The sequence below is a fragment of the Peromyscus eremicus genome, chromosome 23, assembly GCF_949786415.1.
Source record: "Peromyscus eremicus chromosome 23, PerEre_H2_v1, whole genome shotgun sequence".
Taxonomy (NCBI): Eukaryota; Metazoa; Chordata; class Mammalia; order Rodentia; family Cricetidae; genus Peromyscus; species Peromyscus eremicus.
The window spans coordinates 24,698,835-24,722,693 of NC_081438.1; the positions used below are offsets into that span (position 1 = coordinate 24,698,835).

Below are 23,859 nucleotides of genomic sequence, written 5' to 3' on the forward strand. Positions count from 1 at the left end.
CGCCTGCCTCTGCCTCCCGAGTGCTGGGATTAAAGGTGTGTGCCACCACTGCCTGGCTAGTTTCTGCGCCCCCCCCCCCCGAGTTATATATTTCGTGTACATGTGTTATTTGCATGTGAGTGTGTGGGTGTAGGTGTCCATGGTGTGCCCATGTAGAGGCTAGATCAGGGTGTCAGTCAATAGCTTTCTCTATCATTCTCAGCCTTATTGCTTTAGACGGGGGTTGGGGGTGGGGGTGGGAGAGTGGGGGTGGGTGGGAGGGTTGGGGAGTGTCTTTCGCTGAGCCAGGAGCTCACCATTTCAGCTCATTGGCTGGCCAATGAGCTCTTGGGATCTATCTCTCTGGGCATGTGTAGTTATGCTCAGCTTTTTATGTGAGTGCTAGGGGATTTGAACTTGGGTCCCGATGCTTGCAAAGGATGTGCTCTCACTCACTGAGTCATCTTCTCAGTCCCCACAGCCCAGCTTTTTAGGTGGATTCTAGAGACTAGACTCAGGCCCTCATGCCGCACAGGAAAACGTATTATGGGTTGAACCCTCTCCCCAGCCCTGAGGAACTAATTCATGATCCACAGGTTTGAATATCCACATCTTTGTATCAGATAGAGAACAGAATGAACTCTGTCTTGCCAGTGGCCTTTTGTATCAGGCTTTTTCTTTTGGGCCACCATCCAGCTCCCAAATCATGACATGGAGACTTCTTATTAGTTATAAATGCTCAGCCTAGCTTAGGCTCGTTTCTGGCTAGCTCTTGTAACTTAACCTGTTTCTCTGTATCTACCTATTGCCTCGGGCTTTTTACCTTTCTTTCTTTCTGTGTATCTAACTTTCACTGCTTCTCGTGTCTGACTGGCTGGCAGCTGCCAACTTCTTGCCCCGAGCATGGCCCTTGTTCTCTCCTACTTATTCTCTCTGCCTGCCAGCCCCACCTGTCCTTTGCCTAGCTATTGGCCATTCTGCTTTTTATTAGACCAATCAGATGCCTTAGGCAGGCAAGGTGAAACAAACGTAACACACCTTTACATCATTAAACACACATCCTTACATGTTAAACAAATGCAGCATAAACAAATGTAACACACCTTTACAAAGTTAAAGTAATATTCCACAACTGCCCTTGAACTGGTGGACAAGCAGCCAGGCCTGCCTTCCTGGTGGGGAAAGCAGGGAGGTAGGGAGCAGGGAGGTATGCTGTCTCCACTTTGGGAACGAGGCTCAAATGAAACCAGTGATGTCAGCCAGGGCCACTTGTTCAATCCAGACCTCCCTAAATGTCATGCCTATCAACCCACAAGAAATACAGCTTTTCGAAAATAGTATTTTACTCATTTCTTCGGTGTGCATGTGTAGGGATGGTGCACACCTCTGCGCATGTGTGCAGGTCGGAGGACACCGTGGGGGGGAGTCACTTCCCTCCTTCTACCTTGTGGGTTCTGTGATCAAACTTCGGTCTTCAGGCTTGACAGCACGCCTCTCCAGCCCCTCTCTCCCAATCCCCGGAAGGCATCCATGTTCATTTTCAGAAGGAACCATAGAGGAGAAGATAAATGTTAAGTTTTAAAATTCTTCCGTTACATCTGTTTATTTTGTGTACGTGCAGGCACACGCATGCCGAGACGGATGTGGAGGTCAGAGGACACGAAGGACTGGGTTGGTTCTGTCCTTCCGCCATGTAGGTCCTGGGGATTGAACTCAGGTCGTCAGGCGTGAGTGGCAAGTGTATTAACCCTCTGAGCCGTCTTGCCAGCCCCAAGGATCGGGAAAATGAATAGGACTTGCCTGAGCTCCACAGCTCGCACATGGAAGCGTGTCTGAGGCCGGACTAAAGGAAGGAACAGGGTCTGGGTAAGGCCAATTCGGGGTCTAAACACCCCTCGAAATCGTTTCTGGGAGGGGCTTGCTGCTGGAATGCTGCTCAGTCAGCCACTCCTACCTCCTGCCTGGATCCTGGCTCCCTTCTAGTGTCCTAACTTGTCCATCCATCCTAATCCAAAGGCTCTTTCTGTGTCTCTCTCCTCTGCAAGCTGTATCCCTGTCCCCACCCCCAAACAACTGGGTTTCCTGGCCTTGGCTGATAAACTAATTTATACTAAAGCCTGGGGGACTGAGGTGAGTGAGCCTCTGAGGTGGGAACCAGGCCATGCGGGACAGGGCCTGGGCTTCCTCTTCAAGTGAACAAGAGTGTGGGGCCGGGTGTATTTATAATCTGGCCTTGAAGGGGACCAGGCCGCACATAAATCACACTGTTTCCTAGCGGGAGTAAAAATAGCCTGTGGCAGGCTGCTTAGGCGGGCCTGTGCATGGGACAGAGTTGGCCTAGCCAACCTGCCACCCCCCAGACTCAGCCCCGGTCACGCCTGCTTTCACAGTCGGGGCCAGGTTTCCATTCCTCTCATGGCACCAGCCTGCTGACTCCGTTCATCTCCCGAGACAGGAGTGCCCCCCAACAGGGCTGGAAGGCCCGTTTGAGGAAGGTGGGGTTAGGGGAAGCTGGCTAAGAGATGGGTCATTTGGGCTGGCTCTGGCCTGCGCAGAGAGGGACAAAAGACAGCCCGAAGTCAGACGGAGGGAAGGCCGGAGCCAGGTGGCCTGCTTTGGTCGGCCACGCCTACCCCCTGCCTGAATCTTCCCGAACTGCCATTGTCCTACCCTGTCCCTTGAAGGAAGTGGGACAGCAAGATGACCGTGGGGTGGTGTAATGCTGAAGAACCCGAAATATGCGTCCAGGTGCGTGTGAGGCCTTTGTCTTCTGACAACAGGGAAACTGAGGCAGAAGGGAAGGGGACCTTAGCAGAACCTGAATCAAGATTCAGATGGGAGACCCCTTTGCCCTTGGGGAGGAGTTTGAGGTTTGCAGCAAGGTCATCTGGGGTGATTCATCCCGCACACTGCCAGGCCCTCAGGATCTCCTGCAACATGGATGCTGTGGGGGTGTGGCCAGGACAGCGTTTGATTTGGGGGATTGGTAGTACTGGGGTTCCGATCTAAGGGCTTCATGCCATGCTAGGCTACATTTTGTTTGTTTTTAAAATGGGGTCTTGAGCCAGGCAGTGGTGGCACATGCCTTTAATCCCAGCACTCAGGAGGCAGAGACAGATGGATCTCTTTGAGTTCGAGGCCAGCCTGGTCTACAGAGCAAGATCCAAGACAGCCAAGGCTACACAGAGAGAAAAAACAAAACAAAACAAATCTAAAAAAATTAAAATAAAATGGGGTCTTAAATAGCCCAGGCTGTTCTCAAACTCACGACGTAGCTAAGGATGACATTGAACTCCTGCCCTTCCTGAGCACTCTGCTTCTTGGGCACGGGAGGTTACAGGTGTGTGTCATCACACCTAGTTTATGAAGTGCTGGGGGTTAACCCAGGGTTTCGGGCATGCTGGTCAAGCACTCCACCAAGGAGACACATCCCCAGCTCCGCTTGTTTGAAGACAAGGTCTCACTATGTAGCTCAGGCTGGCTTTAGTCTCTCTGTCATCCAGCCTCGGCCCCCGAAATATTGGGATTAAAGGCCACACCAGTGGTACCTGGCTTTTCTGTGCGATCTGAGATCTGAACTCTGGAACTCAAGCTTTCAGCATAAATGATTTTTACACAGGTAGGAATAGGGTGTAGGGGTGTGTGTGTGTGTGTGTGTGTGTGTGTGCGCGTATTGGGTGGGTGGGGGTACTTCGGGTACTTAATTCATCTTCCCAGGCTACAGTTGCAATCTTCTCCTCAGTGGCTCTTCGAGGCCTGTCCCTGCCTCAAACCCAGCCTCCTGCTGCTCCGCTCCACTGATGTTCCGGGAGGTGGAAAGCAGGACAGGGTCAAGGCCACCTCTCCCAGCCTCCTTCTGTCCTTCAGTCCCTCCCACTTGAGCCGGCCCTTTTTCCAGCTGTGGGTCAGCTACGGTGGAAAAGAATGACCTGCTGGAAAAGTGACCTATTTGGGGCATGATCACACCCGACCCCAGCTGCAGCTGTTCCTGTCCTCTGACGGGGGTCAGGAGAAGTGGCCTTGTTGTAAGTGAGGCCTTGGGTCACATCTGGGAGGAGTCACAGGGAGAGACCTGGGGGCCACACACTCCAACAGCAGCTCTTTTCTGTTTTGTTAATTGACATATTTTTTGGAGACAGAATCTCATGTAGCCCAGGCTGCCCTCCAACTCACTATGTAGCCAAGGATGACAGAATTTCTGGCTCTCCTACCTCCATCTCTTAAATGCCGGGATTACAGGCTTGTGCCACCACACCCAGTTTGTGGGATGCTAGGACTGGACCCCTGGGCTCTGTGCAGGTAGGCAAGTACTCTGCCATACCCAAGCTTCGCTGTTATTTTTTGTTTGTTTGTTTGGTTTGCTTTTTTCTGTTCATTCTCTTTCTGAGACAGACTCTCATTATGCAGTCCAGACTGACTTTGAGCTCGTGACTTGTGATCCCCCGCCCCGCCTGCTGAGGAGTGCTGGAGAACAGGCCTGCACGACACACCTGGTTCTATTGTCCCTCAACTTCCATACAGGGGTCTCCCTCAGGGTCTCTTTGATAACAATCCACATGGTCTGAGTCAAAATGGAGAAAAAAAAAAAAAAAAGCGCCATTTCTTTCTTGTGTTTAAGCTGCTCTTTGTCACCAACCTGGCCACAGCGTCTCCCTGCTGTGATGTTCGGGATGTCGGCATCCAGTTGAGCTCAAGCCAGAGATGGCAAGGTGCCCTGCCCTCCCTCCACCTTCCCGGGGCACCAGCCTCTGCCAGGCAGAACCTCACTGTGCCCCTGGCGCGCTGAACTCCTGCAGCGCCTTCGGGTACTTAATTCATCTAATTAGACTTGAGCAGTGGGTTCCGGCCACACCAAGCCCTGGGAGATCTCAGGGAGTTAATTTTCCCCCAAGTCTGATAAATTTGAATCCAGCAGACAGCCTGCTGGTGCCCAGCTCCAATCCGGGATGTTTTCTTGTATTCTATACATTCTCTGGATGAGTGAGAGTAAGATAAGTGAGTTTCCTGTTCACACCGTTAGATTTCAAACCAGGGACAGAGGGCTGAGGTGCCTATTTAACCTATCAAAGTGACCACGGACCACCAGGTTCTCCCTGCATCCCTCAGTCCCTACCTGTTACAAGGTCCTTCTGGCTGGCATATCCCACCCCCTACCCTAACACTCCAGCTCAGCTTTTCCTTATATAATCTAATCATTATTATTATTGTTGTTGTTGTTGTTGTTGTTTTATTTTGGTTTTTCGAGACAGGGTTTCTCTGTGTAGCTTTGGAGACTATCCTAGAACTCACAAGACCAGGCTGGCCTCGAACTCACAGAGATCCACCTGCCTCTGCCTCCTGGGATTACAGGTATGCACCACCACTGCCTGGCTATAATCCATCCATTTTGGTTATCTGCCCTCGTGGTACCTTTGGGCCTCCTGGCTGCTGCACCTGGTTCCCCTCTCCCCCATCTCCCTTCCCCTCCCCCTCTCCTCACATAGGGTCGTGTGCACTCTGGACTTTCCCAGACGTCCCTGCCTCTGGCTATGCTCTCCCTCATATCTATAATAACACCCCCCTGCCCCCCATACCTAGGAGCTGCCATGTTCCTCTCCTTTGTGTTTCTTTTTCTCATTCATCTGGTGCTGAGACCCAGGACCAGACATTTCCTTTCCTTTTTATTTAGTTTTTTCATTCATACACGACACTTCTGAGGAACATTATATGTTGAAGGTATTAAAAGCAGAGATTCTAGGAACCGGAGACTGCTCGCTCAGTCTGCTAAGTGCTCCCGAGCAAGCACGAAGGCCTGGTTCAGTCCCTAGCAGTCCTGACAAGTCCAGTGTGAGTGTACAACCCCAGTGCCGGGAGGAGCAGAGACAAGTGGATCCCCGGAACTTGCCGGTAAACCCGGCTGACTTGATGAGCTTCCGGTTCAGTGAGAGGCCCTGTCTCAAAACATACGGCAGGGGGTGGGGATTTAGCTCAGTGGTAGAGTGCTTGCTTAGCAAGCCCAAGGCCCTGGGTTTGGTCTTCAGCTCTGGGGAGGGGGGATGACAAAAAAACAAAAATAAAAACAAAAAACAAAACATAAGTCGGAAAGCAATAGAGGAAGACACCAATGTGAACCTGTGGCCTACACACACACACACACACACACACACACACACACACACACAATATTCTAGAATCATTTGAGATTAAAAACTACACCTGGCTGGGCAGTGGTGGCGCACGCCTTTAATCCCAGCACTCAGGAAGCACAGGCAGGCAGATCTCTGTGAGTTCGAGGCCAGCCTGGGCTACAGAGTGAGTTCCAGGAAAGACACAAAGCTACACAGAGAAACCCTGTCTCAAAAAAAATAAAAAATAAAAAATAAATAAAAATAAGATAAAAATAAAAAAATAAAAACTACACCTGATCCATCTAAGGTTGTGACCTGGGACAAAATATTAACCCCTTTATTCTGTGACTCTCCCGGCTACTTCTATATCCTGGGCTGTGTGACAGACAGACAGACAGACAGACACACACACACACACACACACACACACACACACACACACAGTGGGGGATGGGGAGATACATCAGTTAATAAAATGTTTTCCTTTCAAGAATGAAGCCCTCTAAGTCTGGAGTGGTGGCGCACGCCTTTAATCCCAGCACTTGGAAGGCAGAGGCAGACAGATCTCTGTGAGTTCGAGGCCAGCCTGGTCTACAGAGCGAGATCCAGGACAGGCACCAAAACTACACAGAGAAATCCTGTCTCAAAAAAAAAAAAAAAAAAAAAAAAAAGCTAGTGGAAAGATGGCTTGGCAGTTAAGAACCCTGGCTGTTGCTCTTTCAAAGGATTCAGGTTCTATTCCCAGCACCCATACGACAGCTCACAACTGTCTGTAACGCAAGTTCCAAGGGATCCGACACTCACACAGACTTACATGCAGGAAATTAAAAAACAAACAAACAAACAAAACGCTGGGATGTGTCTATACATCTCAGTGGTTAAATTATTAAATTATAGTGGTAAACATAATTATTGCTCTTACAGAGGATCTGGGTTCAGTTCCCAGCACCCACACGGTGGCTCACAACCATCCATAACTCCAGTTCCAGGGGATCCAACACCCTCTTCTTACCTCTGAGGAACCAGGCACAAACATACATTCAGGTTAAACACTCATACACAGAAAATAACGAAAGAAATCTAAAATAATTTTTAAAAAAGGAATACTCAGCTAGATTTCTCTTTATATGCAGCCCAGGACCAAGGCCAGGGAACTGTGTAGTCCTCCTTCAGGGCGGGTCTCCCCACTAACGTAAGCGTGATAATCTCTCACAGGCTAACGCATCTAAATGATCCCTCCCAGGTGAGCCCAGAGACTAGCCTCCTCAGCAATTCTACGTTCTGTTGAGTTAGTAATCAATATCAACCCTCCCAGGATACATTAATCATATGGAGGCTGCTTCAGTTCCAAGTGTTATTCTGAGCACATTATAGCCGCTTTTAATACCTCCTGCCTGCCTTAGGGAGTCAATGCTATTACTCTGCAATTTGCCCTCCACCACCGCAGGCTGGACCGTAGAGGCCCTGTGCGAGCCTGCTCCTGGCCTGCATCAGGGGCTGCCCTGGGAACATGTTAGAAATCTGATTTCTCAGACTGTGCCCCATCCCTGGATTTGGATGCTCCATGGGTGGGGCCTGCGATCCCCATTGGAACAAGACTTGAGTGTCTTTCTTTCTTTCTCTCTCTCTTTCTTTCTTTCTTCCTTTCCTTCCTTTCTTTCTTCCTTCCTTTCTTTCTCCTCACTCTCTATTCTTCTCCCCCTTTCCTCCTCATCCTTCTTTTTTTTTTTTTTTTTTTTTTTGTTTTTTGTTTTTCGAGACAGGGTTTCTCTGCGTAGCTTTGCGCCTTTCCTGGAACTCACTTGGTAGTCCAGGCTGGCCTCGAACTCACAGAGATCCGCCTGGCTCTGCCTCCCGAGTGCTGGGATGAAAGGCGTGCGCCACCACCGCCCGGCTCCTCCTCATCCTTCTATCAATTTCTCTTTCTCTGTGTGTATGCATGCAAGTTTGTGCGCACTCTTGTGTGCGAGAACGTAATGTGAATGTGTAGGTTGGAACACCACCGTGGGCGTCTGTCTTCAGACACCGTCTCCCACCTTTTGTTTGATATGGTCTCTTCTTGGCCTGGAACTTGGCCACACAGCCCTGGCCAGCGGGCTCAGCAGCCTGCAGCGATCCACCTCTCTCCGCCATGGCTGGAATCACAGGTGTGCACCACCATGCCTGTCTTTTTAGGGGGACCCTGGGGGTCAGAACTCAGGTTCTCAGGCCTGCCAGGGAAGTGCTTTACTGAGCCATCTCCCCAGATTCCTTCTTTTCTCATTCTCTCTCTCTCTCTCTCTCTCTCTCTCTCTCTCTCTCTCTCTCTCTCTCTCTCCCCCTCCCCCCCCCCACCTCTCCATTTGATTTTTGTCCCATTTTGAGACAGGGTCTCACTTCCTAATTCTGTCTAGCCTGAAACTCATTATGTACAACAGACTGGCCTCGAACTCCCAGAGATCTGCCTGCCTCTGCCCTCCTCCCCTAGTGTTGAGATTAAACACATGCACCACCATGCCTGACTCCCCCCACCCCCAGCTGAGAACCGAACCCAGGGCCTTGCGCTTGCTAGGCAAGCGCTCTACCACTGAGCTAAACCCCCAGCCCCCTGACCTTTTTTTTTTAACCATTTTTTTTATTATTATTTAGCATGTGGGTAAAGGCACCAGCACCCCTCATGTGGATGGAGGTCAGCTCTCCGCTTTCCCCCGTGGGCACTGGGTATGGAACTGGGTATGGAACTGGGTATGGGCATGGTTGTCAGCTTGGCGACAGGGACCTGCTAAGTCACCCTCCCCTCTTCCTCCCTCCCCTCCTTCCTCTCTTTCTTTCCCAACATCTCCCGCTATAGCTCAGGCTGGTCTAGAATCCGCTGTGTAGCTCAGGTTAGTCTTGACTTTGCTCTCCTCCTGCCTCAGCCTCTGGAGTGCCGGGATCACAGGTTTGCACCCCACCCCCGCCCCCGCTCTTCTGGCTATTTCTGGCTCCGTTTTGGGAATTCCAGGCCTAGATCCATGATGTCAGCAGAACCTCCCTCCTCTTGGCAGCAGAGGAACGTGTCTTTCTGGTCTTCTGGGGTACAGACAGGGGCAGGGGCGGGGGTGGGGGGGGGGACTTTGCTCACCGCAGCCCCCTTTGGAATGGGTCCGAAAGGCATATAAAAAGATGAATAAACATTTATTCAAGAAAGTCTACTGACACGTGGGCAGTACAGTGAGAGCCTGTGGTTTCTGAGCTAAGATCCATTCCCCACTCGGTGTGCAGGACAGGATGGAAATTCCACTCCCAGCCAAGAACACGGCGGCCCCTCTCCCTGGCGAGCATGGGCTCCCACTTGGAAAGCTCTTCCCCAGGAGGGGAGCTGGGGATACTGGGTTCCTGCCTCTTCCTCTGGCTTGAAAGACAAAGGATCCACTGTTTCATTCGTTTGGCTTTCTCCAAAGAGGGTCTCGTGTAGACCAGGCTGGCCTTAAGCTGCCTGTGTAGTAGAGAAGGACCTTGAACTCCTCGAGTCTTGAGTTCCGGAATTAAAGGCAAGTGCCACAAGCCCGGCTCCCCTCTGTCAGCCCAGTGCTGAGAGGTGGAGATGGGTGCATCCCCGAACTCACTGACCAGCCAGCCTAGCTAATCAGTGACTTCCAGATTCGGTGAGAAAGCTGGTCTCATCAACTAAGGCGGAGGGGCTGGCAAGATGGCTCAGTGGGTTAAGGCATCTGCTGCCAAGTGCGACCGCCAGAGTTCGATCCCCGGGACCCACGTGGGGGAAGGAGAGAAGGGCAAGCTGACCTCTGACCTCCACACTCCCCCACATACATACAAGTGAATGTAATTTAAAAAGAACTGAAACAAGGCAGAGAGGACAGAGGAAGGAAGACGCTGACCTCTGACCTCCAGACTCAATGCGCACCCACAGTGTGATTAATCTCCTTCTGGTCCTGGTATCTGTCTCTGTCTGTCTTGTCTGTCTCTCTCCAGGGTCTCATGTAGCCCCTAGCTGGTCTCACCGTCACTATGTATTTAAGGACGACCCTGAACTTCTGATCCTCCTGCCTCTGCTTCCAGAGTGGTGAGATCACAGGTGTGCACAAACCCAGCCCAGTTTTATGTAGTGCTGGGATTCGAACCCAAGGCTTCCTATCAGCTGAGCTACATCTCCAGCCTTTTTTTAAATTTTTTAAAAGACAGGGTCGGTTTAAACTTTTCCTCGGCCTCCTGAGTGTTGGGATTACATGCGTGTGTCACCACACTCGGATTTTACATGGGTCCTTATGTTTGTATGGCAAACACTTTACCCACAGAACCGGCTCCCCAGCCCATCACGCTCGGGGTATCCCTGTACAGTGTGGTCTCCTTAGGTGGAACAGGAGGCCTGGGGGGTGTGTGTCTCTCCTTCCCCCGCGTGGATCCCGGGCATCGAACTCCGGCGGTCACACTTGGCAGCAGATGCCTTAACCCACTGAGCCATCTTGCCAGCCCCTCCGCCTTAGTTGATGAGACCAGCTTTCTCACCGAATCTGGAAGTCACTGATTAGCTAGGCTGGCTGGTCAGTGAGTTCGGGGATGCACCCGTCTCCACTCCTCCCCTACTAGCGGGGCCCTCAGCCCACATTCGGGGACAGTGTTGCTGACCGGGCAGCACCCACCTCACCACGCGCTTGGGTTGGCAGCCCGTTTCTCCTGGGGTAGTGGCAGTGGGGTGGTGGGAAAAGGTCTCCCAACTTCTCCCCAGAGCTGGGAGGCTACAGCTACCCTGCCCAGGAAGAAGGCATTTGTCTCCTCCTCTGCCCCAGGGTTTGCATTTCCCGTGCCCGGGCCGGGACATAACCTTCACTGTGAGTAGTTGTTTTTTTTTTCCCCCTTTCTTCAAACACACACTCCACGCACGCACGTGTATTTTGGGAAGGAGGAGGAAAGCTTCCAAGCGCTGTTAAGAGTGATGGGAGCCGGGCAAAGCAAGCGCAGACAGAGGCCCCTTTCATCGCTCAGGCCGGGCGCCCCCGGGCCGCTGCCAACACAAATGCGGGCGGATCCGAACCCGCGCACCGCCGGCCACGCTCCAGCCCGCGGTCCCGCCGCCCTGCGCTGGCGCCACGCTGCCTTTCTGCTGACGCGCTGGAATCGCAGGCACACGGCAGACCCCGCGGGGCCACAGGGCGAGCACCTGGCTCGGTGTCACCAGGAGACCGTGCACCACCGTGGGGCACCATGCTGCTCATCCTCAGCACAGCCCCCTGCGCCCTGGGACGGTCCAGTGGGTGAGAACCATCTCTCCCATGAAACCCACTTGGTTCCCAGTAGCCAGACCAAGTCCCCTTTGCAACATTAGAGGGGACAAGAAACAGCTCGGGGGTGGGGGGAGGGGGAGAGGGGGGCCTGGCGGGATGGCTCAGTGGGCGAGCTACTTGCTTGAATAAAGCCTGAGGACCTGAGCTGGTTTGGTTCCCCGGCACCCATTTGAGAGGGGGTGTGTCTGTTTGCCCAGAGCTGGGGAGGCAGAGACAAGATCAATGGTGAGCTCCAAGTTCATTAAGAAATCCAGTCTGAAAAGTTAAGTGGAGGGTGCCAGGAAGATGGTCAGTGGGTGGCGGAGGTTGCTGCCCACTCTGACAACAGCCTGAGTTTAATTCCTGGGACCCACATAGTGAAAGGAAAAAGGTCAAGTTGTCCTTTGACCTCCATTCATGTGTAAATACACACACACACACACACACACACACACCACACATACTATACATACACCATGCACACATCACACACCACACACACACACACACACACACACACACACACACACACACACACAAAGGAATTAAAAATAAGGTGGAGAGTGATTGAGGAAGACATTGATTGGGGCCTCTGGCCTCCAGGTTTGCACACCATGTGCACCCTGTAGTGATGGACACGTACACACACGTACACCACACATTCACAAAAGATGGGGAGGATGAAAAGAAAAGGCACAGGCCAGCGAGATGGCTCCCGGGGTCACCAAGCCAGAGGAGCAGAGTTTGATCCCGGAGCCCTGAACCATCTCTTCAGGCCCATTTTCTTTTCCTTTGAGGTAGGCTAGCTATGGAGTCCAGGCTAGTCTCGAACTCACTCTGTAGCCCAGGCTGGCCTCAGGCTCACGAGGCTCCTGCTTCACCTTCCCCAGCACTGGGAGCAGGGGTCTCTGCTACGGTGCCCTGTGCAGCGGAAGCTACTAGATCTCACGTGCATGATGCCTCTGGTCAAGTCCGCTCCTCTAATCTCAGAACTGTGTGCAGCTGGAAGAAAACTGGTCCTTTTTCTGTTGTGACAGACATTCCTGAAACTGGGCCCTCGGACTTAGCCAGGACTCAAACCCGAACCTTGTGCTTGCTCAACAAGCCCTACATCACAAACCCTAAATGGACAATCTTTGTTTGTTTGTTTCTTGGTGTGTGTCTGTGGGAGGACATTGTCAAAGATGACTCTCTCCTTCTACCATGTGGGACCTGGGGAATCGAACTCAGGTCACCAGGCTTGCTGGCAAGCACCCTTACCCATGGAGCCATCTTGGTTGATCTAGCACCCAGCTTTGGGGAGGGGAGGGTCTTAGACCAGGCAGTCCTGTCTGTTCAGTCCCCACCCGAGGAGCTTTTGGTTAGAGGTAGCTTGACGGCTGTGGAGGTCTCTCCCAGTAAGAAGGAAGCTAGAGACCAGAGAAAGGCCAGTCTTGTTTATTATTTGGAAATAAGGACTCATGTGACCAGGTTTGATTTCAACTGGCTCTGTCTCCCAAAATGACCTCGGCCTCTGATCTTCCTGCCTCTGGTTTCCCAGTGCTAAGACTACAGATGTGTGCCGTCTGGTCAGCTGAGTCTTTGCTGCTGTCTGTCATTTATTGTTTATTATTATTATTATTATTATTATTATTATTATTATTATTTTGGTTTTATTTGTTTGTTTTTTGTTTCTCTGGGTAGCCCTGGCTTTCCTGGAACTCACTCTGTAGCCCAGGCTGGCCTCGAACTCAGAGATCCACCTGCCTCTGCCGCCTCCAGAGTGCTGGGATTAAAGGCGTGCGCCACCACCGCCCGGCTTTGCTTGTTTTCTGAGATAGTGTCTCACCATGCAGCTATGATTGGACTGGAACTCATATCAATCTACTTGCCTCTGCTCCCCAGCTCCCAGTGCTGGGATTAAAAAGAACCCATTCTAGCTGGACCTAGTGGTGCACGCCTTTAATTTCAGCCCTCCAGAGGCAGAGGCAGGCAGATCTCTGTGACTTCAAAGCCATCCTGGTCTACATACCGAGTCCCAGGTCGGCCAAGTCTACATAGTGAGACTCTGTCTCAATAATTAAAAAAAAAAAAAAAAATCCACCGACTGGAGAACTTCATGAACTTACCAGGACAGAACCTCCTACCACTTCCTCTTTCAAAGGTCAAAGGTTCCGTTTCCTGCTACTATTCTCCCTTTGGAGAGGAAGGTTTTAACACACGCATCCACCGGGGATGAACCATACAAACCGTAGCAAGACAGACAGCTCAGATGCACAGAGTGGACGATTCTTTTTCTAGCCCAGGGTGTTCTCTCTCTGGTCACTGTTCTCATCTTCCTCCTCATCCCTCTCCAAAATCATGCCTCCTACCCCCACATAAAGGAACCCTCAAGACTCCCTCTGTGGAAGAGGTTTGGTCACTGGGCAGTTTCCTGGCTCCCTGGTTTCAGAACCTCATCACTAAACTCTTACCCCCAAATCAGAGGAGGGCACAAATCCAGATGGCCAATCAGAGGTCACCGCCCAACCTCCTAATTAGTTCAGGGATGAGCAATGAAGGCAGCCGATCAAAGCCGCACTTGAGCTGTGCTGGACACAGACCAGGGAGGTCAATCTCTCTCTAGTCCGGGTCTCACTGTGTAGCTCTGGCTGGCATGGGACTCAGAGATCCGGCTGCCTCTGGCTTCCACAAGTGCTGTGATTGAAGGTGCCACCACACCAGGTTTCCGGTTCCCGTTCCCACCTCGGGCACATGCGGTGGAATAAACAACAGTGGGCCTGTTGGAAATGCTTCAGTTTCCAGCTGTTTTCAAGGACACAATGTTTCTCACACCCTGAGCTCCTTGCTGTTTTCTCTCTGTTATGGAGCCAGGGGACTGGGCTGCCCCCAGGACACGGTGTTTTGAAGGAGAGAGAGAGAGAGAGCTCCCTCACTAACCAGAGTTCCCCTTCAACAAGAAGCACATAGGGCAAGTTAGAAATATAGTTTACAAGGTGCACAGAGACAGGGCTGGAGGAAGAGGTTAGGAAGGATGGCAGATAAAGATGGAGGCCTTGGGAGCTGGGGGTTTTGCTTAGATCTGTGGTTATCAACGTGTGGGTCGCGACCCCTTTGTGGATGAACGACCCTTTTTCGGGGTCGTCTAAGACTATCAGAAAATACAGATATTTACATAACAATTCATAACAGCAGCAAAATGACAGTTATGAAGTAGCAAAAAAAAATAATGTTATGGTTGGGGTTAGCACAACATGAGGAACTGTATTAAAGGGTCGCAGCATCAGGAAGGTTGAGAACCACTGGCTTAGATGAACCCTCACAGGACAATCAAGGGCGGTGCCCTGATGTTGGAGGGACACGAAGAAGAAAGGGCAAGAGGAAGAAGATATCGTGACATTGAGGGAGAAGTCAGGACCCAGAGCAGAGCCAGGGAAAAGGTTCGTGGAAGTCACAAGAAAAGGAAGCTGGCCTGGAACTCACTCTTGAGCCCAGGCTGCATTCAAAGGGTAATCTTCCTACCTCAGCCACCCAGTTCTGGTATTACAGGAGTGTCTCATCTCACCAGATTTTTTGATGCCTAGTCTGTGTGATCTGAGCTGGTCTTGAACCCTCAATCTTCCTGCCTTAACCATCCAAGTGCTGGGCTCTGCTCATGCTGGGCGAGTGACCCACTACCCAGCCAGGCTTCCAGCCCCTTGCGAGGGGCATCTGAGCAGACAACCACTGAGCCACACTCCCTACCCCTGACACTTCGAAACCATCTCATTATATAGACCAGGCTAGCCTTAGAATCGTGACCCTACTGCTTCACCTTCGTGGGTGCTCCAATGACAGGTGTGCACCATCTTACCATGTCCAGAGTGTCACCATTGTTAATGTCACTTACGATTTGAGCCTAACCCCTTAATGTGACTGTCTTCTGCAGACACATTCAGGGGTCAGCATGTCACTGTCCCTCCTTTTTTTGGGGGGGGTTGTTTTTGTTTTTGTTTTTTTCAAGACAAGGTTTCTCTGTGTAGCTTTGGAGCCTTTCCTGGAACTCACTCTGTAGCCCAGGCTGGCCTCGAACTCACAGAGATCCGCCTGCCTCTGCCTCCCGAGTGCTGGGATTAAAGGCGTGCGCCACCACCACCTGGCCCCTCCTTTTTGATTGTTTTCTTGGAATACTGGGTATGGAACCCAGGGCCTCGTGCATATCAGACAAGCACCGGACCCCGGAACTATACCACTGGCCTTCTTTATCTTTTATGGAGCCCGCGCGTTCCAATGCCAGGCCTTTAGCTGAGCTGTTCAGACTCACTCTCTCAGCTCCTGCTCCATCAGATGTTGGGGCTCCTTGTCGGTGGACTTCAGTCTCCAGGAGCACCTCAGCGGACCTAACTGTCCAGTGGGCACCTTCCAAGTAGACCGCCCCCACATCTCAATAATCCTTTCTTAGACTCCCTTCTCTGGGTCTGCGACTCAGTACAGGCAACTCCTGTGCCAGCCTGGTGACCTCACTTTGATCCTTGGAACTCACATAAAGCTGGGGGGTGGGGAGGGAGAGAAACAACTCTTCAAAGTTGTCTTCTGACAGCCATATGCATGCACAGCACACCCCACCCCACCGCACATTAATAATAAATATTAAAAAATAATCCTTGGGCTGGAGAGATGGCTCAGAGGTTAAGAGCACTGACTGCTCTTCCAGAGGTCCTGAGTTCAATTCCCAGCAACCACATGGTGGCTCACAACCATCCGTAACGAGATCTGGTGCCCTCTTCTGGCCTGCAGTCATACACGCTGTATACATAATAAATAAATAAATCTTTAAAAAAAAAAATAATAATCCTTATTTGGCTGGTTGGGGGTGTGACCTCAGCAGGAAATCACCTGCCTAGAATCCCCCAGTGAGGGGCTGGAGTGTGGCTCAGTGGTAGAGCGCCTGCCTAGAATCCTCCAATGAGGGGCTGGGGTGTGACTCAGTGGTAGAACACCTGCCTGGAATCCCCCAGTGAGGGCTGGGGTGTGGCTCAGTGGTAGAACACCTGCCTGGAATCCCCCAGTAAGGGGCTGGAGTGTGGCTCAGTGGTAGAGCACCTGCCTAGAATCCCCCAGTAAGGGGCTGGAGTGTGGCTCAGTGGTAGAGCACCTGCCTAGAATCCCCCAGTGAGGGGCTGGGGTGTGGCTTAGTGATAGAGTGCTCTCCCGGCATACCCATGGTCAGGGATTCCTTCCACAGCTCCACAAAAAGGTTGGAGGAAGCAGAAAGTGAGAGGAAGCGTGCTCCAGGCAGGTGGCCATCCTCCCTCCTTCGTGACAACCTTGTTATTTCTTGCGGAGGAGGAGGAGGAACAGCCTCTGGGCCTGGAGAGGAATGGAAGGGGTAACCTGGAAGGGAAGAGAGCCCTGAGAATCAAAGGCAGACTGAGGAAGGGTTTTCTCATGAAATCAGAAGGGAGCTAGTGACGCACTAAAGAGCGCCGGAGGAATCCTGAGGTTGGAAACGCACCTCAGTGATTTCTACATCCATTCCATGGTTCTTGAGTGAGGCTCTTTGTGCACTGTGGAACACTGTGGCATTGATTTCTGTGCCCAGATGGGGTCAGGCCCCTCCAGGCGCCAGCCCTTTTTCTCTAAATGCTTAGCTGGGTGGGGTAGACTCTACTGAGCAGCAGGCCGTGTGGGGGTTGTGTGTATGCGAGGCTAGGATGGGAATGCGTAGCCCAGGAGACACAGATAGCCAGTAGGTCCCTTCTTAAACCAGGCTGTGGGAGCCTTGCCATCTGGGAAGGAGAATTTGAGTTGGCTGAGGCTGCAGGAGGGGTGCAAACCACCTCTATATTTCCAGTCAACTCCATGCTTACTATGCCTCCCCCAACCGGCTCCCTGACAGCGTCTGGCAAGGTGCAGGCTGGACCTGAGAATGTCATCAGGTTTGATGTTCACGGCCAGCAGGGAGGGAGGTTCCCATGTGTCATAGTCAAGAGTTATTGAGCTGTGCTTCGTGCTCAGCTCTCTGATGGGGGCTGTGCTCAGATCTGCAGCTTTGCAGACCTGCCTGGGCTCCTGTTCTAATTTCCTTCCTGTTACTGAGATTAATCGCTCTGGCCAAAAGCAGCTGAGGGAGCAAAGGGCTTATTTGGCTCACACTTGCAGGTCACAATCCATCATCGGGGGAAGTCAGGGCAGGAATTCAAGGCAGGAACCTGAAGGCTGGCTTGCCTCCAATCAGGGAACTCACTCACAGCCAGCAGGAGCTGTGATTGAATGCAGCCCAGGATGGCCTGTCTAGGGAATGGTGCCACCCACAGTGAGCTGGGCCCTCCTACATCAATTAATCGTGACAACCCCTCATAGACATGTCCACAGGCCAATCGGATCTGGGTGACTCCCCAACTGGCACTTCCTTCTCAGGTGACTCTAGGCTGTGCCAAATTGGCAGTTAAAGCTAACCAGGAAAGGTTCGTGGGAGGGGAGTGACTTGCCAAAATCCGTAATTCACATGACCCGGGTGGGATCCTGGCCCTGGCCCATGCTGCCCTTTCAGCTGTATTGACCTCACTTGTCTTTTTTTTCTTATCAAGGGTTCATCACTTAGGTTTCCTCTATAGGGCACACTAGTGCAGACCTCAGTAGCTCTGTACTGCCACTCCATCCTGGCCATGTGACAGGGCTGCCTTTAAATTCCCCATCCCAGGAGCAACAAAAAAATAGCAGTAACAATGAGACAGGGTCTCACTATGTAGCCTTGGCTGGCCTGGAACTCACTCCGTGGTCATAGAGATCCACCTGCCTCTGCCTCCCAAGTGCTGGGATTAAAGGCCACCACACCTGGCTATGATGATTCTCTTTCTCTCTTTCTTCCTTTCTTTCTTCCTTCTTTTCTTTCTTTCTTTCCTCTCTCTCTCTCTCTCTCTCTCTCTCTCTCTCTCTCTCTCTCTCTCTCTCTCTCAAGCAAGTTCAAGGCTAGCCTGAGTAACCTATGAAGACCCTATCTTCAAAGGAAGGAGAGACGTGACGGGTGTGCAGCTCTGTGGCCGAGTGCTAGCTCAGAATCCAGGGATTCCCAGTGAAGGCCTGGGGGCGTGGTGCAGAGGTAGAGTCTAGCATGTGGGAGGCCCTGGGTTCAATTCTCAATACCACAAAGTAGTGTAGTAGTGCTCTCGAGCCCAGGCAGGTCTTGAACTTGAATCCCTCGTGTTTCAGCTTCCTTAATAGCGGTGATTACAGGCCTGCATCACCAGGCCCATCCCTTAAGGGGTTCATAGTGGACAAAAGCCTTGTTGAGACCCAGATTGAGGGTGGAAATCCAAAGTCAAGCCTCGGGACCACACTGAATCCATGGAGGGGTGGGAATGAGAGAGCAGGGTATCTGAGGGAACACTGGGGAGTCACAGCCCATGTGGCTATTCTGAACTTAATTAGGATGTCTAAACTCATTGCAGCCGGGTGGTGGTGGCGCACACCTTTAATCCCAGCACTCGGGAGGCAGAGCCAGGCGGATCTCCGTGAGTTCAAGGCCAGCCTGGTTTACAGAGTGAGATCCAGGAAAGGCGCAAAGCTACACAGAGAAACCCTGTCTTGAAAAACTAAAAAGCACTGACCCCTGACCTGGGCCCAGAAGGTGCCAAAGCCCGAAGCAACCCTGGCATCCCCATCCACTTCCACTCTGCCTGTTTCCTTGACTTTGAGGCAGCTGCTGGCTCTGCAGACAGGCATGTCAATCACTCAAGGTGTGTGCATCTGAAGACTGGGGATACTGCTCTGCGAGCCTAAAGGCATGGAGTGAGGAGTCACCGAGGCACCTCACTGTTGGCTCCTACAATGCCATTCCAGAACCCCCAAAGGCATCTGTCCTTCTGCAGTCCTCTTGGATTCCAGGGACAGCAGAGCTTCAAAGACGAGATCACCTTCGCGGCAGAGGCAGCCACCCGGACCAGCATGTCCCTCGAGCACTAGGTTTCTCTGGGTCACCTTGCAAAGCTGAGACAACCATCAACCAGTCTGGACTTTAACCAGACCTGCGTAATCATGCATGCATGTTACCCACCTCCCAGTTCTTCTTATGCTTAAACCTAAAGTTCATGTCAGTACCCCAAAGATGGCCTTGGGGTCCCTAGACCCCTTTATCTGTCTCTTCCAGACATAAAAATTGGTTAAATCTCTCTGCTTTCCCCACCATTCTTTAATTGGACTGGGAAGGTGGCCAAGGCTAGTTTGTTGGGACTTTCCAAGCCAGGGGCTTTTCCTAGAAAGAGGCTCAGCTTGCCACACAATCATGAGCGCCTGAGTTTGATTCCCAGGACCTATGTGAAAATGTTGGGCATGGTGGCTTGTGCCTGTAACCCCAGCACTGGGGAGGCAGAGAGAGGCAAATCCCAGGAGTACACTGGCCAGCCAGTCTCCCCAAATCCATGCATTTTAGCTTCAGAGAGAGACCCTGCCTCAAGAAGTCAGATGGAGCCAGGTGTGGTGGCGCACACCTTTAATGCCAGCACTCCGGAGGCAGAGGGAGCAGATCTGAGTTCAAGGTCAGCCTGGTCTACAGAGTGAGTTCCAGGACAGCCAGGGCTATGTAGTGAGACCGTCTCAAACACTAGAGTGCTGGAGAAATGAGCTCCTGTCTGGTTTGGACTGGGTCTGTGGAGGGGGCATCCACTGGAGTCAGGGTCCACACTGTGCCCTTGTGTGCGGCTGGCCTCTGTGGCCATCTCCAGGTCCCCTGGATCACACCACTCCTCAGATCCCCTCCCTGCCCATGTGGCTGTGTACTGAGGACCTGTTTCACTCCAGGAGTGTGGCTATTACATCCCTGACTGTGTGGGGGTGGGGTGTCGGGGGGGGGGGCTGCTGTCAGCAATTTACCTCCCGTTGTGTAGTGTCCCAGCAGCCACTGGTTGGACCAGACGGCACAAAGTGGGCTATGTCGCCCCCTATTGCCTGATGTGCTCAGTATGAGTCAACGAGATCCTGTGGATTAGGTCCAGAGAGCTCAAAATCCCCTCTCTCTCTCTTTCTGTGTGTGTGTGTGTGTGTGTGTGTGTGTGTGTGTGTGTGTGTGTGTCTGTGTGTGTGTGTGTCTGTCTGTCTCTGTATGTGTCTGTCTGTCTCTGTGCGTCTGTCTCTGTCTGTCTCTGTGTGTGTCTCTGTCTCTGTGTGTCTGTCTCTCTCTGTCTCTGTGTGTGTGTGTCTGTCTCTGTCTATGTTTGTGTGTGTGTATGTGTGTGTGTCTGTCCTCTGTTTCTCTCTCTCTGTCTCTGTGTCTGTCTGTCTTTCTCTGTCTCTGTGTATGTCTGTCTCTGTCTCTGTGTATGTGTGTGTCTGTCTGTGTGTGTGTGTCTGTCTCTCTGTGTGTGTATATGTGTGTCTCTGTCTCTGTGTATGTGTGTGTGTGTCTGTCTCTCTGTGTGTATGTATGTGTGTGCATTCATGCCTTGTACCCATGTTGGGGTGCAGAGGACAACTTGCACGAGTTGCCCCTCCCCCCACGCTGGTCCTGTGGATGGAACTCAGGCTCGATCACATGTGCTTTTACCCTCTTGCTGGCTCAAAGACCCTCAAATTCTGTTTTTGAAAGAGACAATTGAGACTGAGGTTGGGGGTTGGGGTAGAAAGTTTGAGGCCAGCCTGGGCAAGTGAGACTCTGTCTTCAAAAAAGGGGAAGGAGGGCTGGGCATGTAGCTTACCTATAGATATTTCCTGACATGCAAAGGCCCTGGCTTTCTATGTGGAGTTATGGAATCCTTGTTCAATTAGAAGCTGGGACCTGAGGGCTGTGGTGTGGCTCAGTGGTAGAGCACCTTTCTAGAATCCCCCAGTGAGGGGCTGGGGTGTGGCTCAGTGGTAGAGCCCCTGCCTAGAATCCCCCAGTGAGGGGCTGGGGTGTGGCTCAGTGGTAGAGCCCCTGCCTAGAATCCCCCAGTGAGGGGCTGGGGTGTGGCTCAGTGGTAGAGCCCCTGCCTAGAATCCCCCAGTGAGGGGCTGGGGTGTGGCTCAGTGGTAGAGCCCCTGCCTAGAATCCCCCAGTGAGGGGCTGGAGTGTGGGAGAGAGTGTGCTTGCTCCTGCACTTGCCTCAGGCCCAGTATCACCTGATACAAGTCCTCCTTCACTGGGACTCACGGACTAGTTTTGGTTGTGAGCCTAGCCTGTAATGTCTGAGCCATCTCCAGCCCTCAGGGGCTAATTTTGAAGAAACCCTGGGGATTCAGTGCACTGTGGATAGAGCAGGCCCTGAGGGGGATCATGCTACTGTGTCTGACCAGGAAGATGGTTCTGGAAGCTTCTGGTCCTTTTCCATCCTAGGTGAGTGTGGATCCTGTCGATGGCCCCACAATGGTGGCAGGCTGAGCTGAAGAAGCACAGCAGAGCCCAGGCCTCTGGCTGCCCACAGGTGACAAGAGCCATCATCTGTTCCCACACTACCCAACAGGGAGTCGGGCTGTGTGGCATCCACATGGGCACATTTTGCAAGAGCACAAATGCAAAGAGCATGTAAGACATGGGATGAGGACAGCTGCCCACAGGAAGGGACAGGTCAAGCATCTTGATAATCTTCACTGGGAGTTAGAAAGGGGAGAGGAACGCCCTGGAGCCCACCTTAGCTGAGAAGGGAGTACAGCTAGAAATGGTAGGACACACCTGCCATCCCTACTACTGGAAGTCTAAGGCAGGAGGATCTTAAGTTCAAGGCCTACGGAGTGAGTGTGCGAGACCCTGCCTAACAACAGAAAGTAAAAAGAGGGCCAGGATATAACTTAGTAGTAGAAAAGTTGCCTAGACACCCCACTGAGGGGTTAGAGACATGGCCCAGTGGTAGAGCACCTGCCTAGAATCTAGGAATTCAAGGCCATCTTGGACTATTGCATAGCAAGATCCCATCTCAAACAACAAATAGCAAACAAAACAAGGAAATAAAAGAGAATGTGGTTTTGGTTCATGAACTGTAACAAAACCACCTCGATCATGCTAGACAGCCTTGCCTGCTCTGCTGTTCAGACATCAGAGGGGTAGTTGATGTCAGGGTAGCAGGGCCTGCTGGACCTCACAGTGCTTATTGAAGTGCTTATCCGAGGACACCTTGTGGGCCATCCTGCTGAATTCAGCAGGAAGAAAATCATGAGGGCACCGATAGCGGGTGCCACACACACCCTGCATGCCCAGCTCTATCCGTGACCTAAACCTAGAGTAGGTGCCACACACACTCTGCATGCCCAGCTCTATCAGTGACCTAAGTGAGACCCTCCTTTATTCTTTAACAGCTACAAAACGCTCCCCGAGGTAGCCATGCTGTGATTTCTTTTTCTAGTTCCTCTGAAGGATTTCAACTTCTGTTCTGTTTTATTGATTCTCCAGCCCTGGTTGAGCTGGCCTTTCACCACTGCGACAAAAGGCCTCACAGAAACAGAAAGAGGAAAGGGCTACCTTTGCTCATGTCCCCAAGGTCTCAGTGCACGGTCAGCTGGGCCTGGGGAGAGGCAGACTGTCACGGCAGCTGGATGGCAGGATGCAGCAAAGCTGCTCACCCATGGTGGCCAGAGAACAAGAGGAATGGACAGGCCAAGATAATCCTCCAGCGACCCTCTTGTAAAGAGGTCCCCCCGCCACTATAGCTTACTATATGAATGCATCAGTGTGTTACCATGGATGAATCAGTGCCCTCATGATCAATCACCTCAGTCGTGCCCACAGGTGGGGATCAAAACCTCAACACGGGTGCGTTTTCACCCAAGTGCCATATCCAAATAGCAACACGGTATAGGGTGAACATCCTTTCAGTCCAGTGTCACTGTTCAGGAGAAGCCTAGAAATGGCGATGCTGGGTTGCAGAGTGTGCATTCTTACTATATTTTTTAACTTTACTTTTAATTATGTGTCTGTGTGCATGTGAGTGCTAGGGGCCTGCAGAAGCCTGAAGATGGTTTTGGGTCCCTGGGGACTGGAGTCACAGATGATGGGAAGTGAACTTGGGCCCTCTACAAGAGCAGTACTCACTCTGAGCCTTGGCTCCAGCCCCATCCCCTTTTGAAACAGGGTCTCACTTACTTAACCCTGGCTGGCCTCAAACTCAGCGACCTGCCTACCTCTGCTTCCGAGCAAAGCACTAGGATTAAAGGCAAGTACCACCATATCTGCAACCCCCCCCCATTTTTTTTGTTTGTTTTTTAGAGACAGGGTTTCTCTGTGTGGTCTGGGTGCCTGTCCTGGATCTCACTCGGTAGCCCAGGCTGGCCTCGAACTCACAGAGATCCGCCTGGCTCTGCCTCCCGAGTGCTGGGATTAAAGGCGTGCGCCACTACCGCCCGGCGCCTGCCCCCCCCCCATTTTTAACACTATTTTGTGTGTACATGCAGGTCCTAGGTGATTGTAAATCCAGGCAAACTGCCAATCAAGACTGTTAGAATGCAAGGGGGTACAGTAAAACAAAACAAAACAAAAACAAACAAAACTGTGACGTGACCGTTCCATTGTATTGTCAAGGAGGCGGTTTTTATTGTAGATATGAGAGAACAGCCAGAGAGAGACAGCTAGTAGAGTCCAGAGTAGAGAGAAAGAAGTGGACTGAGAA

At 51.9% G+C, this 23,859-nt stretch overlaps 1 protein-coding gene across 1 annotated transcript in view; it reads right to left on the reverse strand.

The window, feature by feature from the left end:
• Positions 1-5,790: 5,790 nt before the first annotated feature.
• Positions 5,791-23,859, reverse strand: part of Fkbp6 (FKBP prolyl isomerase family member 6 (inactive)) — a 58,658-nt gene continuing 40,589 nt past the window's right edge. The window contains exon 9 of the mRNA XM_059248903.1: positions 5,791-5,909. The gene's annotated coding sequence lies outside the window, so the exon portion shown is untranslated. The remainder of the gene's footprint in view (positions 5,910-23,859) is intronic.